We start from the raw sequence: 14,792 nt of genomic DNA, 5'->3' as shown, positions 1-14,792 counted from the left end.
AACCCACTGGCAAAAACCCACCCTTCTTTTTCCTTCCTTCCTTCCTTCCTTCCTTCCTTCCTTCCTTCCTTCCTTCCTTCCTTCCTTCCTGTTAAAAAAACAAACAAACTATAAAAAGTTGCAGAATGTGGAGTCAGAGAGAAATGGTAATAGTAATAGCTGGGAACATAAGAAAAAGTGTGAGTTTCTCCCCACCCTCTCTCTCCTTTGTCTTCCAGCCCTCCCCTGCTGTCACTAATATTTTCAACTTGCAAGGACTCACAACTATCCCTCAGAAGATTCCTCATTCAAATACTGCCTGATTCTTCTTCTTAAGCAGCCCCAAATAATGGAATATTACTTTGGCCATATTCCATCCTTCTTTGAGAAATATTGTTCTTTCAAACTATATTCTGCACCATAATATCTAAATTTTTACAGCTTGGTTGGGCACAGACATGTCCTGTATCATTTTCAGCACAATTTTATTTTGTTTTATTTTAATGACTTGCAGGGCAGCCCTCAATCCAGACAGGAGCAATTGCACATGTATGGGAAAGATAAGATGCACAGGGAAACAATGTGGCGGTCTGATCCAGACATATCCAGTGTGCAAGGGCATGAACAAGTGGTAGCTGATGTACAGCACCTGGCCTTGATGGGATTAGGCTAATTGCATGCCCAAGTGCTGCCCCGTCTTGTAAAGTCAAGACACATTACTTTTGAGGGTCAAATCAGGCCACAACTCTTACTGATTACAGATGTAAGAGGTTTGACATTGTCCTGGCCCCAGGGGTGCCCAGCCCAGAGTCCACCGGGTGGAGAGTCCAGGTACTAACCCAAGAACAACCGGGGCAGCGGATGGCAGTCCCTGACTACAGGACCAGCAATGAACAGCACCCAGTGGCGAGGCGGCAACAGGGTCAGTAAACAGTCTGTGGGTCTAGCCAGGTAGCCAAAGGTCAGGAACACGCTGGGGGTAATCCATGAGGCAGGGTCAAAGTCCAGTCCAAGGTCCAGGAGTCCTACAGGGGATCAGTCCAGCAGGAAGCAGGGCAAGGTCCCGGTCACAGGTAGGCACATGCTAGCAACTGCGTTGCTCACACAACTTGGGGCTGGGGCTGGCTGGCCTTTATCTGCCCCAAGGCATAGGGCAGCCCCGATCCTCCGGTGACTCGCCTCTCCTTCTGGCCTGGAGGCGAGCACTCCTCCTGCAGGAACTTAGTTCCCTTCGCCTCTCTGCCCTGAGCTTCTGCAGCTCAGGAGAGGCTGGTGGGTTACCGGACTCAGTTTCCTCTGACGGGGCTGAGAGTGGGACACCTGTAGGCAATGGGTCCTCCATCACATCTGGGACCAGAGCAGACTCAGCTGATGCCTGCACTTGAGGATCCAGCACAGGTGAGGACCCTTCAGGCTCCTGCCCTAGCCCCAGCTCAGCTGGATCTGGAGGCGGGGAATCCTGTGCAGGCTGGGATCCCTCAGGTTCAGCATCCGAGTCCGATTCCCAGGCCATCACAGACATAGGCATTGGGAATAACCATTGACTTCTGGGCCCCGCCTGCCAGAAGTAATGCATTTTAGGGAAGCGGGTGAGGCCTATGATATACATCAAATAGGAACGCCCCTGCGGGATCGCCATCTCGATGAGTGCAATGGTCCTAGCCTGTGCAGGGGCATCTGGAAAGAAGCAACTGCTTTAAATTTCACTTTAAATGGCTTAAGGTTAACAACAAACGCTCAGGATTAACAGGCTTGTCCTCTGTGTTAAATAATGCAGAATAAGTAGCACACCTGGTTCTGTTCCAGTCCTAATCCAGATTAAACTCTCCGTCACACTTAAGCATGAATCGGAAAGCTAAAACACCATATTCATTTAACTTTACCCACACTATGTGACAGCGAGATTTAGGAAAGTTAAGGGGCAAGTGACCAGTATTAAGTGGTCTTGACACGCTCCATTAGTTTCCCTTCTTGAAAGTGATTTGAGTTAATAGGGTGAATAAAGAATGCTGTTTTCATTTTGCCCTTTTCAATAAGGCTCAGCCTGCTGCCTTTCTCGTAGGATTTTTGTAAATGTGATTGTGTGTAAGAACTGTGCGGTTGTTTTATCTGAAGATTGCTTAAAAACCCCAGGGACTCATGTGAATAGATTTTTTTTGGGGGGGGGGGCATTCATTTTGAGTGTTTTAAAGCACCAGGCATGTAATATAGTCAAATGGAGCCCCTGTCAATCACAGCACCAACAACATTGCAGCACTGTTGATGACATTTAGGTTCTGTTTGTCTACCGTTCTGAGACCATTTTTCAGCACAGAAGCCATAAACCAGACCATCATATGTAAAGTGAGCCACATTGGCAGAAGCACTGTTTCTTTTTATAATTGCAATTTAGATGGCTTCTACGAGATCTGGCTTTATGTACTCAGAGTAATCTAATACAATAATACAACCATCAGCTCTGATGAGCTGTAATGGGATTCTCCATCAATAATGTATGCAGCATTCACTTTCTACCCATCCATTTGCTAATATTGTTCCTACAAGTACATGTGGACCATCTATTTTGCTGTATATCTAAGTAACAGCAAGAAATTGTGAAGAGTGTAGCTACATACAAGACAATGATCTCAAGTGAGGACAGCCACCTTGTTGGGATGCTTGACTCCTGACAGCACTATTGTTTTCCTTCAGGAATTTGTAGGGCTCTGTTGCACTACCAGTTCGATCATGTCTCTTAAACAGCTCTACCAAGAACTCCTTCTCAGTGGTAGAACTTGGGACTTGCATGCAGAAAGTACCAGGTTCAGTCCTTGATGTCTACAGGCAAGGCCCTGGTGTTACTATTGCATTGAGTAAGTCACAGTAAATGTGTATTGCAATTGGTAAGATGGAAAGGAGATTGGTGAAGATGTCATCAAGATTTAAATTTCCTGGCTCAGAAATATGAACTTTGGAGGCTTGTAATGCCTACCTCAAATACAAAGCAACATTTAGAACCCCTGAATTCTTCTCCAGCTCTGTTAAAAATCTTAGACAGAGAAGAATTCAAATCCTCCCCTGCTTCCAACCCCCGCCTCTCCCCAACCATTCTCAATTCTACTTCTTTCTGGCCAGTGATGCGTTAGTGGTGGTTTATTGAAGTACATTGGTCAAGTGGGAAGGGGGAGATATACTGCTGCCACCAGCAGTCGGGTAAGAAAAGGGGTGGATGGATGGGGTAATGAAGGCTTTTGGAGATGGAAGGGAGAGGCTACTTGATACTTGCGGGGGCCAGGTAGACATTGGACCCCACTGCACCCTCAACCAGGGCATGATATATTCCAAATCAGTTCAGGTTAGCTTGGAATAATCTGAGGTATTTTTCACTTAGGGAGTGGGGGTAGGAGAATAGCTCCACTTTTCTAAATTAAATCTAGAAGAGCTCACTAGCACTAGAAATTGACATCCTGACAAAGGAAAAAAAACACCTCACATTTGACAATTTCATTAATATACATTCACTGCCCTTGGGTAGCAGCAGCAAGCTAAATTAACACTTTATTCAGTTGATTGTGACTGAACATAAACATGCACCAGATTAAAAGCTTATATTTGTCCCAGCATTGAACCACCAGCAGGAATGCCACAGTTAATGTTATCCTCCACATTTTATACACAGCACATTTTATGAATACCCTATTGTGCTCCACATTCCCTAAAGGTACTGCTCAGAGCAGTTGTAGCATATACAAATAGCTATCCATCCTGTGCAAAACTCATTCTTGTCCCCCATTCAGAGAAATCAGAATGTTGCTAGATCCAGCCTCAGTGGTCAGAATGAATAATGCTGTTTGCCTTGTTTGGGTAGGCATAAGGAGACTGGCTTGTGTCACTTCGACATCTGAACAATATAAAAAAATTCCTTCAGTAGCACCTTATTTTGGTATACCAAAATAAAAACTTAGTTGGTCTTTAAGGTGCTACTGAAGGAATTTTTTTATTTTGTTTCGACTCAGACTAACACGGCTACCTACCTGTAATCTGAACAATATGTTACACTAGGATGATATTCTCAAGGGACAGAATCGACATGTCACCAAAGCACAGCAACGTGGAGCACTCTGATTTATAAGGAGCCACTGGGAGGCTCCCATGGCCTTGCTACTGTGAGGCTATATATGGCAGTGTGTTAAATTTTAAAATACCTTGAGTCAGACAAAACATATGGTGAGCAATGCGGGGAAATACTCCTGTGTCCTCCTTTCTGTAAAGAGTGAAACTTGAATGCTCTTTACATAGGCCCATGCCTTGTACACCTGTGAGGGCTATTAACTACAGTAACAGATGCACAAAAACAGAGGGCCTACCAAGTGATCAGCTCCCTCGTATTCACCAGAGTCATTGAGAGAAGGAATAATTATCCTCTCACAGAAATTTATATCAGAGGCAGTCCAATGGTCAGACCCTCAGTGACAGTGAGTCAGGGGAGTTCCTAACTTAGCTGGTACTAGGGGTGGAATCTGTGCGCTACCCCATAAGACTGTGCAGTCACATGCAGCATCCCATGTGTGCGCACTCTGCACAGGGCACATGCGCAGTCCATAAGTATGTAGTGTGCATGCGCAGGATGCTGCGTGTGCACAGTCCGTGCAAGGTGCCGCTGGCGCACAGCGGCCCATAAAGGGGTGCCGTGTGAGAGCGGCAGCCTGGCTGCAAGGCTGCCACACGCCGGACCGCGTATGTCCATACGGCGTGCGCAGGCAGAGGGGAGTGGCGGGGAGGGGCATGCCAACTGTCACCCCCCCAGGCTGGAACCTGGGGCAGCCCGCCCCCATCACCACCCTTGTACACTCCTGCAGCGAGTGTCTCACTGCAAAGTGCAGCTTACTCCTCAGCACAGGAATAGCCAACCTGGCACCTTCCCAATGTTGCTGAATTGAACCTGAGGCCCTTCGTATGCAAAGCAAAACACTCTACCACTTCCAGCTTCTAAAGCTGTGACGATGAGTTTGGTACTGAATTTTGAGAAAAGATAACTTGTCCTCCTCCCATCACTGTTGTTCCCCCTTTAGCCTGGCTGGCCCATGACATTTTGCTGCCTGAGGTGAAAGACTCTCAGGTGGTGCTCCCTCCATTCCACAGAGAGAGGCTGACTAGACCGGCACTTGAATCTTACTTCAATGCTAGCAAGAGGACTGCATCCTTCACCATACCTGAGAGCAACAGGCTCACTTTAGGGATGCAGGACAGGCTGCATAACACATACAGATGCAACACCTTGCTGCTGCTCCCCTCTTCCCATCACCATTGTCCATCTCCCACTCTGCCTGATGGTAGGACCGGCCCTGCTTTAACCATCCACCGCTTTTCTGACTTATTCCTCATTATTTTGTTGCTTCAACATGGTGACCAGAAGCACACTAAGTGCATTATGTATAATGCATAAAAGATACCCACATCCACCCTCTTCACAAGCTCTGATGATGAGAGAGGTGAGAAAGCTTCTATGCCTACCGTGTTTTCTTCCCCACGGAAGGAAAGAAAGCGGTATACTTTTTGATAACAATCCTTGATAATACTGGGACCTCAAGCACTTGAGTTCACATGTTTAAATTCAGACTCAATTGTCATCTACTTGCTATGAAAGAAATGTGAACCTTTTCCAGCATCTATGGAATATGTTTCCTGATCAGTGAGAAAATCATAATTAATTGGTGTGTTAATGATATCCGTTATTTGATTAAAATAAGACCTCAAAGCTTTTGTCTGAGTGAGCAGCCTCAGCCTTCCCCAAGGGAATTTGTTGGTCATTGATGGAGAATTCACCTATTCAGGCTTTGAAATTGTCATCCTCTGTGAATGCTCTGCTAGATATCCACATGGTTTCATATTGCCAGAATGAAGCACCCACACATCTAGTAGGGAGTGGCTTTGAGAAGGGGGTGGCATATCCCATTTTGCCACTTGAGCTGATTTATAAGGTATTTTTGACTTGTGTTATGAATATAATTTTGTTGTTAATTTTATGCTCTTTTACTGCCATGTTGTTGTTTTTTTCTGAATGCTGGTGGATTTTTGCAAATATTATTTTAAAAGTTGCTCAGTTCTTCCGACTGACCCTGCCTGGGCAGTTCATCTAAAATGATTTTAGCAGCCTTGCAGTTTTGTGCATCTTTTAACATGAATGCCTGACATTCTGCATCTTACTGGCTGAGGTCTCAAACGAAACCTACTGGCCATCGTGGTGAAGTTCAAAAGAAAAGTCCCAATAGCTAAACTGCAGAACAGCCACCAGGGGACGTCAAAGCATAAAACGAGGCAATGGCTCTGAGGGAATAAGCAGGAGTAGCTCTTCCTTCTTCACAAAGGCAGCAGTGATGGAGAGGCAACCATCCATGGGGTCATTGTTTACATGGAAGAAGGCAAACAGGTTAAGAACTAATCCCTTCTACACATTTTATTTACATTCACATATATAAACTGTATATGCCAACTATGGGAAGCTATGTATAGGAAGCTGTCTGAAAATATTGACTTTATTTGGTACTTTCAGACGACTATATTCTATTTGTGGTTTCACACACACACACACACACACACACACAGCGAGCTCCTTACTACCCTAGTGAATAATATCTGCAAAGGAGTAGAATGGGAAACCTCTTAAATGGGTGCCCTAAAAATCTGTCTCAAATGCATCCTTATGCTTGGGGCTCAAAAAGCGAATAGCAGGATATATATATATATATATATATATATATATATATATATATATAGTCTCAATTTTCCTCCGCTTTTGATGCCTATCAAGACATTTTCTTATTTTCTATAAAGACAAAACATTTATTAAACCTGCATTATTTATGGAAGTAAACAGAAAAATTACTTCATGCATAAATGAAGGAGGGAAGTTTCAGCCAGAAAACTGCAGAGTGACTAAATTGGGCAGGCATCAATGTCTCCTTTCAGTCAGAGGGGGAAAAGAAGTATTATTGGTCCATTATCCCAGAAGCAAAGTAATAGAGAAGATTGGAACCTCATGCTGCATATTCCAGACAGACTCTTTTTCAGATGAAAACTGTTTTGTGTTTACCACATTTCTGGGTGGAATGGGGGTCTGGGTTCAGTTTCCCTGTGAAGAGATACTAAAAATAAAACTGCTTATTTAGACTACTAGCCACAAGAAAGGGAACACTCAGCTGGGAAAAGAAGGAACTCAAATGGACATTAAATTAGGGTTGATTCAAGATAATGTCTACCGAAGTCCTGGGCAAGTTCCACCTCACTGATTAAAGCAAAGTATGAAGACTCCTTGCTAGGTGGTGTTTGTAAACCTGAACACATTCACCAATGTTTTAAGAAAAAACATGTTCATATTTTTGTTTCCAGGTGTAGTTTGTAGAACAGACTTTGGCCTATAAATAGCCTGGGGTGAGAAAATCCAAAGAACCATCCTTTTCGGTATCTGCCTGCCCATGTACAAAAACCACCAGCTTGAGACCCTGGTCGTCTTCTTCAGAAGTTAGGTGTTTGTCTGTCAGGAATGAAGGTCTCTTATGCCATGACATACCAACTACGGCCTTCTCTGCCCTTTCCTCCTCCCACCCCAATATATTTGGGTAAAGGCTGTTTCGTTTGCTCAAGTTTTAATGGATTATAATTGTGGTGCTTATTAATGTGTATACTGTTCTGTTGCTGATTTCAGTTGTCTTAATTACTTCCTACATTCTTGTGTTGTTCTGATACGTTGTGTAAGTTGCTTTGGAGCCCATTTGATCAAAATGCAAGGTACATACATTTTTAAAAACAAGTACATCAATGCTAACATGGGAACAAACATGCACACTTTGCCTTAATGATGGTCAATATTGGCATCTGTTTGTGGATGGGGGTGGGGACGGAGCAACTTTTTCTCAAAGTACACATTTCATAGTTTAGAAATGTAAATCAGTCAGCTTGGAATGTTCGAAGTTTTGCTTAGTGTGCTGTACAAAGCAGATAGTGAAAGTCAGTTTTATTTGTTCCAAATAGACATCACACACAATTTCCAAATAGACAGTGCCACCCAGGCTTGCTTAATTCCGCGTGGTTAGGAGGTGGGGAAGGTGAACTATACATGGTACAATTTTAACTTGATGCCAAGAAAATAAATAAATGAATATGCCCTGTTTCTTGTAGGGAAACTATACTAATGAGCAAATGTTGTGATGTTAAAGGCCAATCAAAAGAAAACAAACCAGGAGCATCTGGCAAGCTAAACAACCCATCTGCACACCACAAAACAAGCTCAAAGGCATCTCTGAAGCAGTTAACCCAAATGCTTGTCTCTTGTCTTAGGAACTAGATGCTACCACTGGAACATATATCTGCTTGGTTTTTGTGCCCAGACAGCTACATACCATACACCCTTGCATAGGTGCCAAGTTCCGGATTGAAAAATCCGGGATCAGCAGTGCCGCAGCACCGGAAGTCACTTCTACGCACTTCCAGACGTGCGTAGAAGTGACTTCCGATGCCGCTGTGCCCATTTCCAAAATATCCGCAGTGCCAGAAGTCGCTTCTACGCACTTCCGGACATGCGTAGAAGCGACTTCTGGCGCTGCGGACATTTTGGAAATGGGCACAGCGGCATCGGAAGTCACTTCTACGCATGTCCAGAAGTGCGTAGAAGCGACTTCCGGTGCTGGCGTGGCACCAGAAGAACATGGCCACCGGCAGGAGCTCCGTAATCTGGGGGAATCCGGGGTACTTTGCCATTCGGGACACCTGTGAGAAACGGTAAGAAAATACGGGGGTTTCCCGGGGGAAACGGGGTACTTGGCAGCTATGCACCCTTAGCATAGTATGTTGCTGCCAAATAATGGCAGGGAGAGGAATTATAGTATAATCTTATTATAGAAAATTTCACTTGCTTAAGACACCCTGTAGCAGAAGGCAACTGAGAATCCCAGAAATTAGCTGATTGGAAGCTCAGAGACTAGCTTAATAACAGAGGCCTTAGTAAAGCCTTAATTTCTGTATTTTGAGGTTAATCTGTGGACCATATTGGCACTGCTGGTGCTAATCAGGGTACTTTGCTCTGATGGTGAGGAAGCAGAGAAGAACAATATTTGGAACAGCACAGATCATGACAGTTCTTTTAGGTGGATGTATTTAGGTGGATGGATGTATTTAAAGTACTTAGGTGGTTTTGGAATTATATTCGGAAAAGAAAGTCCACCCTTAAATGAGAAAAAAATATCAGATATCTTGATCAGGAGCCATAGCAAAGAGTTGTTGTTTTTTTTAAAAAAATATTTTGCTGTAGAAGACACTGTGACAAAAATCAAAGGGAAAAAAAGCTGATGCTATAGACTGAAAACATGTTGGAGACACTAACTGGAATTATATAAACCAATTCTGCGTGAGCCTCAATGACTGCCAATGTGCTACCAGGCCCAGTTCAAGGTTTTGATGTTTATATAAAAAGTCTTAAGTTACTTGGGTCCAAACACTTGAAGAAGCACCTCTTTTGGTACCTTTGGCCCTGAGCTTTGGCCCTGGTGGTGTGTGTGTGTGTGTGTGTGTGTGTGTGTGTGTGTGACACTGCTCATGGTCCCACTGACAGAGGAATCATGTTGTGTGATGATGCAGAAGGGCCTGCCAATTTTTGCATTCAGTTGCCACAGAGGCCAGAAGCAATGGTTCTTGTTTTTATGACAGCTTTCAATACTTCCACCTTGTCCTGGTCCACCACAGAAAAGCCACAGTCTTCAAGCAGCCTTCTTGAATAAACAGCAAATCTTTTCTCCACTGTTTTGTGATGTTCTTGTTAAGAAACAGAAAGTGGTATAGAGCTAAGTGTGAAGAGCTGGGTGCCTGGAAATTTCATATCCTCTAATTTGCGTGTGAAGACCTTTAAACCTCCCCCTTAAATAAATTCAGACAAGACTCAAATTCTGGTTTTTGGCAGAATTTAGGCCACAAGCTTATTGATTACAGCTAGTGACTGGCTGCATAGGCCAGGCATAGGCAACCTTGGCTCTCCAGATGTTTTGGAACTACAACTCCCATGATCCCTAGCTAACAGGGCCAGTGGTCAGGGATCATGGGAGTTGTAGTTCCAAAACATCTGGAGAGCCAAGGTTGCCTATGCCTGGCATAGGCTCTGGTTTGACTAGCTCCCTGCACCGTGGCAGGTAGCGCTGACCCAGTGCTCCATCATAGGTCAGCCTAGGGTGAACACCTGGAATGGCAGAATGCCGGGGACATGCTGGACTCAGGCACAGGCACAACCCCTCACAGGGTTGACCAAACCATTGAGTCCCTGGATTCCTTTAATGGAATACCCTTTCAGAGATGGCGAGAGCATTCCCCCATCCCTATCACCTGAACCAGAGCCAACCTTACAAGTTGTGATGATTTGCTACATGGCAGGCAAAACCCAAATGTCACTGGCCAATCAGCCAAGTGGGGGAAATTCCTGCTGTGCCCCTGTCCCAACGACATATGACACACGACGGCATAGCAATGTCTAGCGCAAAAGCCCTAAATATAGGGAGAGGTGGGCGGGTGTTCTGATGCACTGACCAAGAGAGAAAGCTCAGGGTCACATGCATTGGCATATATAGGTCCCTTGATCCATTTTGGCTAGCATCACAATTGGTCAGAATGAACCCAGCATCAAAGGACCTACCAATAGCGTGTTGTGGCTGACCAATCATACCCATCCACAACACAAGGGTTTGATTGCCAAGTCTCACCGCAACACGTGCCCTCTTTAATGGAGGACCCGATATGTCTCCAAAGAAAATAGGGATGTCCTATTTTCAGAACATTGTCCTGAGTGCTCACTGGAAGGACAGATTCTGAAGCTGAAGCTCCAATAGTTTGGCCACCTCATGAGAAGAGAAGACTCCCTGGAAAAGACCCTGATGCTGGGAAAGATTGAGGGCACAAGAAGAAGGGGACGACAGAGGACAAGATGGTTGGATAGTGTTCTCGAAGCTAACAACATGAGTTTGACCAAACTGTGGGAGGCAGTGGAAACATAGCTGCCAAGTCTCCTGTTTTCCCCGGGAAACGCCCATTTTTAAAACAGTTTCCCGCTGTCATCCGGAATGGCGAAATATCCTGTAATTCCCCCGGATTTTTTCCGGTGCCACTCTGCCCATGTCTGGGCACTGGAAATCGGGTAGCGCCTGCACCGGAAGTTGCTTCTACGCATGTCTGGACATGCGTAGAAGCGACTTCCGGTGCGGGCGCTGCTGATCCCGTATTTTTCTAACCGGGACTTGGCAGCTATGGTGGAAGACAGGAGTCCCTGGCGTGTTTTGGTCCATGGGGTCATGAAGAGTCGGACATGACTACACGACTAAACAACAGCAACAACATTCCATAATAACTACAATAATTTTATTATTTATACACCAATCTGACTAGGTGGCCTCAGCCACTCTGGGTGGCTTCCAACATAAAAACATAAAAAAATAAACATTAAAAAACTCCCCTATGCAGGGCTGCCTTCAGATATTTTCTAATGGTTGTATAGTTACTTATCTCCTTGGCCACATAACTCCATACCCTCCAACATTTCTCCAATGAAAATAGGGACGTTCCGAAGGAAAAGTGGGACATTCTGGGATCAAATCTGAAACCAGGATGGCTTCTGTAAAGCCGGGACTGTCCCTGAAAAATAGGGACACTTGGAGGATCAAAAATCTTCCCCCCCTCACCAGGTTCCAAGGACACAACTATTTCCATAGCCTGAAGAAGCTTTCTGTAGATTATAGGTAAACAGATGTGCTGTGAATTCTCAAAGAGCCATATGATTGACAAGGTAATTTGTATTTCACAGCTTGTATCTCTTGAGTGTGCTTAGTGGGCACCTTTTCACAGGGGAGAATTTCTCTTACAAGTGCATTATGTAGTTCTACTGTTGTGATTCAACACAGGCTATTGATATTTGCTTTTTCGCGCACTGTCACAATGTTCCACTACAACACTCTCCATAAAGGCCAAACTTCTTTGTTTAATTACACTTGCAGGGCGTTTTTCTCTTTCCTCCACTGGTGCTTAGCAGCCTCTCTCATTGGATCTCCAGGTACTAAAAACAAACCAATTCCAAGCAGTCCTAGCAGTGGCAGACCCTGGGACCTCAAATTTCAGCGGTGCCTTGTGCAACACCAAAATTTGACACCCCCTCACTTCTTGCCTTCCATTCTGCACCATAACTGTGATGCTCCCTGCAGCACCCCTGAGGTCATGCTGGTCCTAGACTGTAAGAAGAGAATTGGCTTCCAAATTCATTTAAATGGAGAAAGATAATGTGCTTAGGCATCAAATGGCAGATTTGATTCCTCCATTTGAAATGTAAATGTATTGTAGAATTGTAGAGTTGGCAGCGACCATGAGGATCGTGTAGTCCAACCCCAGGAATCTTTAATCCAATGTGGGGCTCGGACCCACAACCCTGAGATTAAGAGTCTCATGCTCTACCGACTGAGCTATCCCTCATATTTGTAGTACACAGAAACATGGGAACTTGCCTTATACTGAGTCATACCATTGGTCCATCTAGCTCAGCTGACTGGCAGGTTCAAGACAGGACATTCCCAGGCCAACTTGCCCTACCCAGTCGTCCGATGGCACCTCTGAGCACATGGATCATCCACCCCAATGAGGCATGATAGAGTGAATCAGTTGATGCCTCAAGGCTATACTGTACTTTATATAATGTGATGACATCATTGGACATCAGTAAAAATGTTGCTCAGGGCAATTAAGAGTGAGGACAAGCAAGACCATTAAATAACCAAACATTTCATTAGGGAACACCCAAAAGTCAAAGTGCTTGGCAACACGGAAAATGTGTGTGAAAAAGTGGTTAGATTTAGTTGAGTCCACTTTAATGTTTCTTTAGCTAACTGGTTCATGGGAAGGATTTGGTATTAAAAGTAATATTAAAAGTAATATGACCCACAGAGGAGGAGGCTGTGTGATACAATGCATGTTTATTTTATTAGAACAGTCATACAATTTTGATGTTGGCCTTTTGTATGCAAAACTGCATGATGGAATTCATTTCATCACCAAATTTCAAAGGATGTCTCGCTAGAAATGCATCTTCCCAGGGATGTTTTCTGCTTTGAATAGTGTACAGATAATTAACTAATAGACTATCTAATGGTACCAAATTTATTTATTTGCTCCATACATAATAAATGGATAAAATAATTACGGTTCAGCAATCTGTAAACAAGAATTTTAGCTTCTAAAAAAGAATATTCCATTACTCTCTTCGGTGATGTCGTGAAAGCGATATTGCAAGATGATGTTTTGACACCCAAAATTATAGGCAAGCAAGCAGACTCAGAAGAGAGTGAATCACGCCATTAAATTTATGTATGATTTATTTTTCATCCCTAGTATTGATAGTGGCATAAAGCAAGAGGGGTATAAGGATACAAAATGTAAACTCTGCACAGTAGTTTTGGGAAGTATTTGGAATAGCTTATTATTTTTCCTTCTATTTCTGAAGTTCAGAGGTGAGCGTAGATCGTAATGTAACCAAAATAACACCTTCCATGCCTCTGGCTGATTAATATTCTACAGCCTTTTAAATGTGTTTGTGGGAAGGGGGATTTGATTTTTTTTTTTGCTGTTTTGATTTACTTGTTCATATCCCGTATTTTATTCAGTGAACCACCCTGAGATCTTATGATAAAGAGCAGTATAAAAATCTGATAAATAACAGCACTAACAATAGTAAGAATAAGAATGAGGCATTAACAGGTGTGGCAAAATCCCAAAATCAAAAACCACACAAACCTCTTTAGGGGAAAACTCTCTCTCTCTCTCTCTCTCTCTCTCTCTCTCTCTCTCTCTCTCTCTCTCTCTCTCTCTCTGTGTGTGTGTGTGTGTGTGTGTGTGTGTGTTGGGGCACAGAAATAGCACAAGGACTGAGCATGCTGCATGCTGGCTGATATTTGGGAAGTATGTGTGTGAAAAACAAGGGAGCAAATTATTATTATTATTATTATTATTATTATTATTATTATTATTATTATTAGAATTTATATACCGCCCTATACCCAGAGTTCTCAGGGCAGTTCACAGAAACGAATGGCAGACATGCTTGGTGCCCTAAATAGAAGAACTCCACACCACAACATTTTGTAGCAGGTCCTACCTGAGGGGACTAGGTAAATTTTTGAAAAGGGTAGTGGTAATATGAATGGGTCATACTCAACTAATGAGTCCTGCTAGCCGAAGGACTTATGCTAGCAGAGCAGTGCTTTCACCCCCTATCCTGCCCCGTGCATCCCCCCAAATTGCCTCTGTGGGGCTTGGGTGAGCACCCAGGACAACACACAGGGAAAGGAGAGCCATTTGGCAAGCTGAAGTGCCTGTGCTGAAGGAAAATCTCCACAGCCCTGCGTTGAATTCCTCCCATTATTTATTTGATTTCTTGCCCGCCCTTCTTCACCCTGAGGCCCCAGGGTGAATTTAAAAATTCAGTATTAAAAATGGTTTACAACTAATTATGCTCACAGGAATATTAACCACAAAAGATTAATGGAGCCTTCATTGTTCTGAGGCAATTTACCTCTGTGTCCCACTTGCTGAGGGATAAACAACTAGAGAGAAGGCTTAGGAATTTCCCATGCACACCAAGTTGGCCCTTGGTCAGAAGCAGGAGGCTGCACAAGGACTAGATGGATTGTGATCTGATCAAGCAGGGCGAATCTTGTGCTCTTATCCTAAGCCCGCTTACTTTAAAATAAAAATTTATTTGAAATCTGTAGGTATAAGTCATTTCCGTTTGAAGCTGATTATTTGCCCTACTTTCCCAG

This window comes from Zootoca vivipara, chromosome 1 (genome assembly GCF_963506605.1).
Source record: "Zootoca vivipara chromosome 1, rZooViv1.1, whole genome shotgun sequence".
Lineage (NCBI taxonomy): Eukaryota > Metazoa > Chordata > Lepidosauria > Squamata > Lacertidae > Zootoca > Zootoca vivipara.
This window is presented reverse-complemented; position numbering follows the sequence as displayed.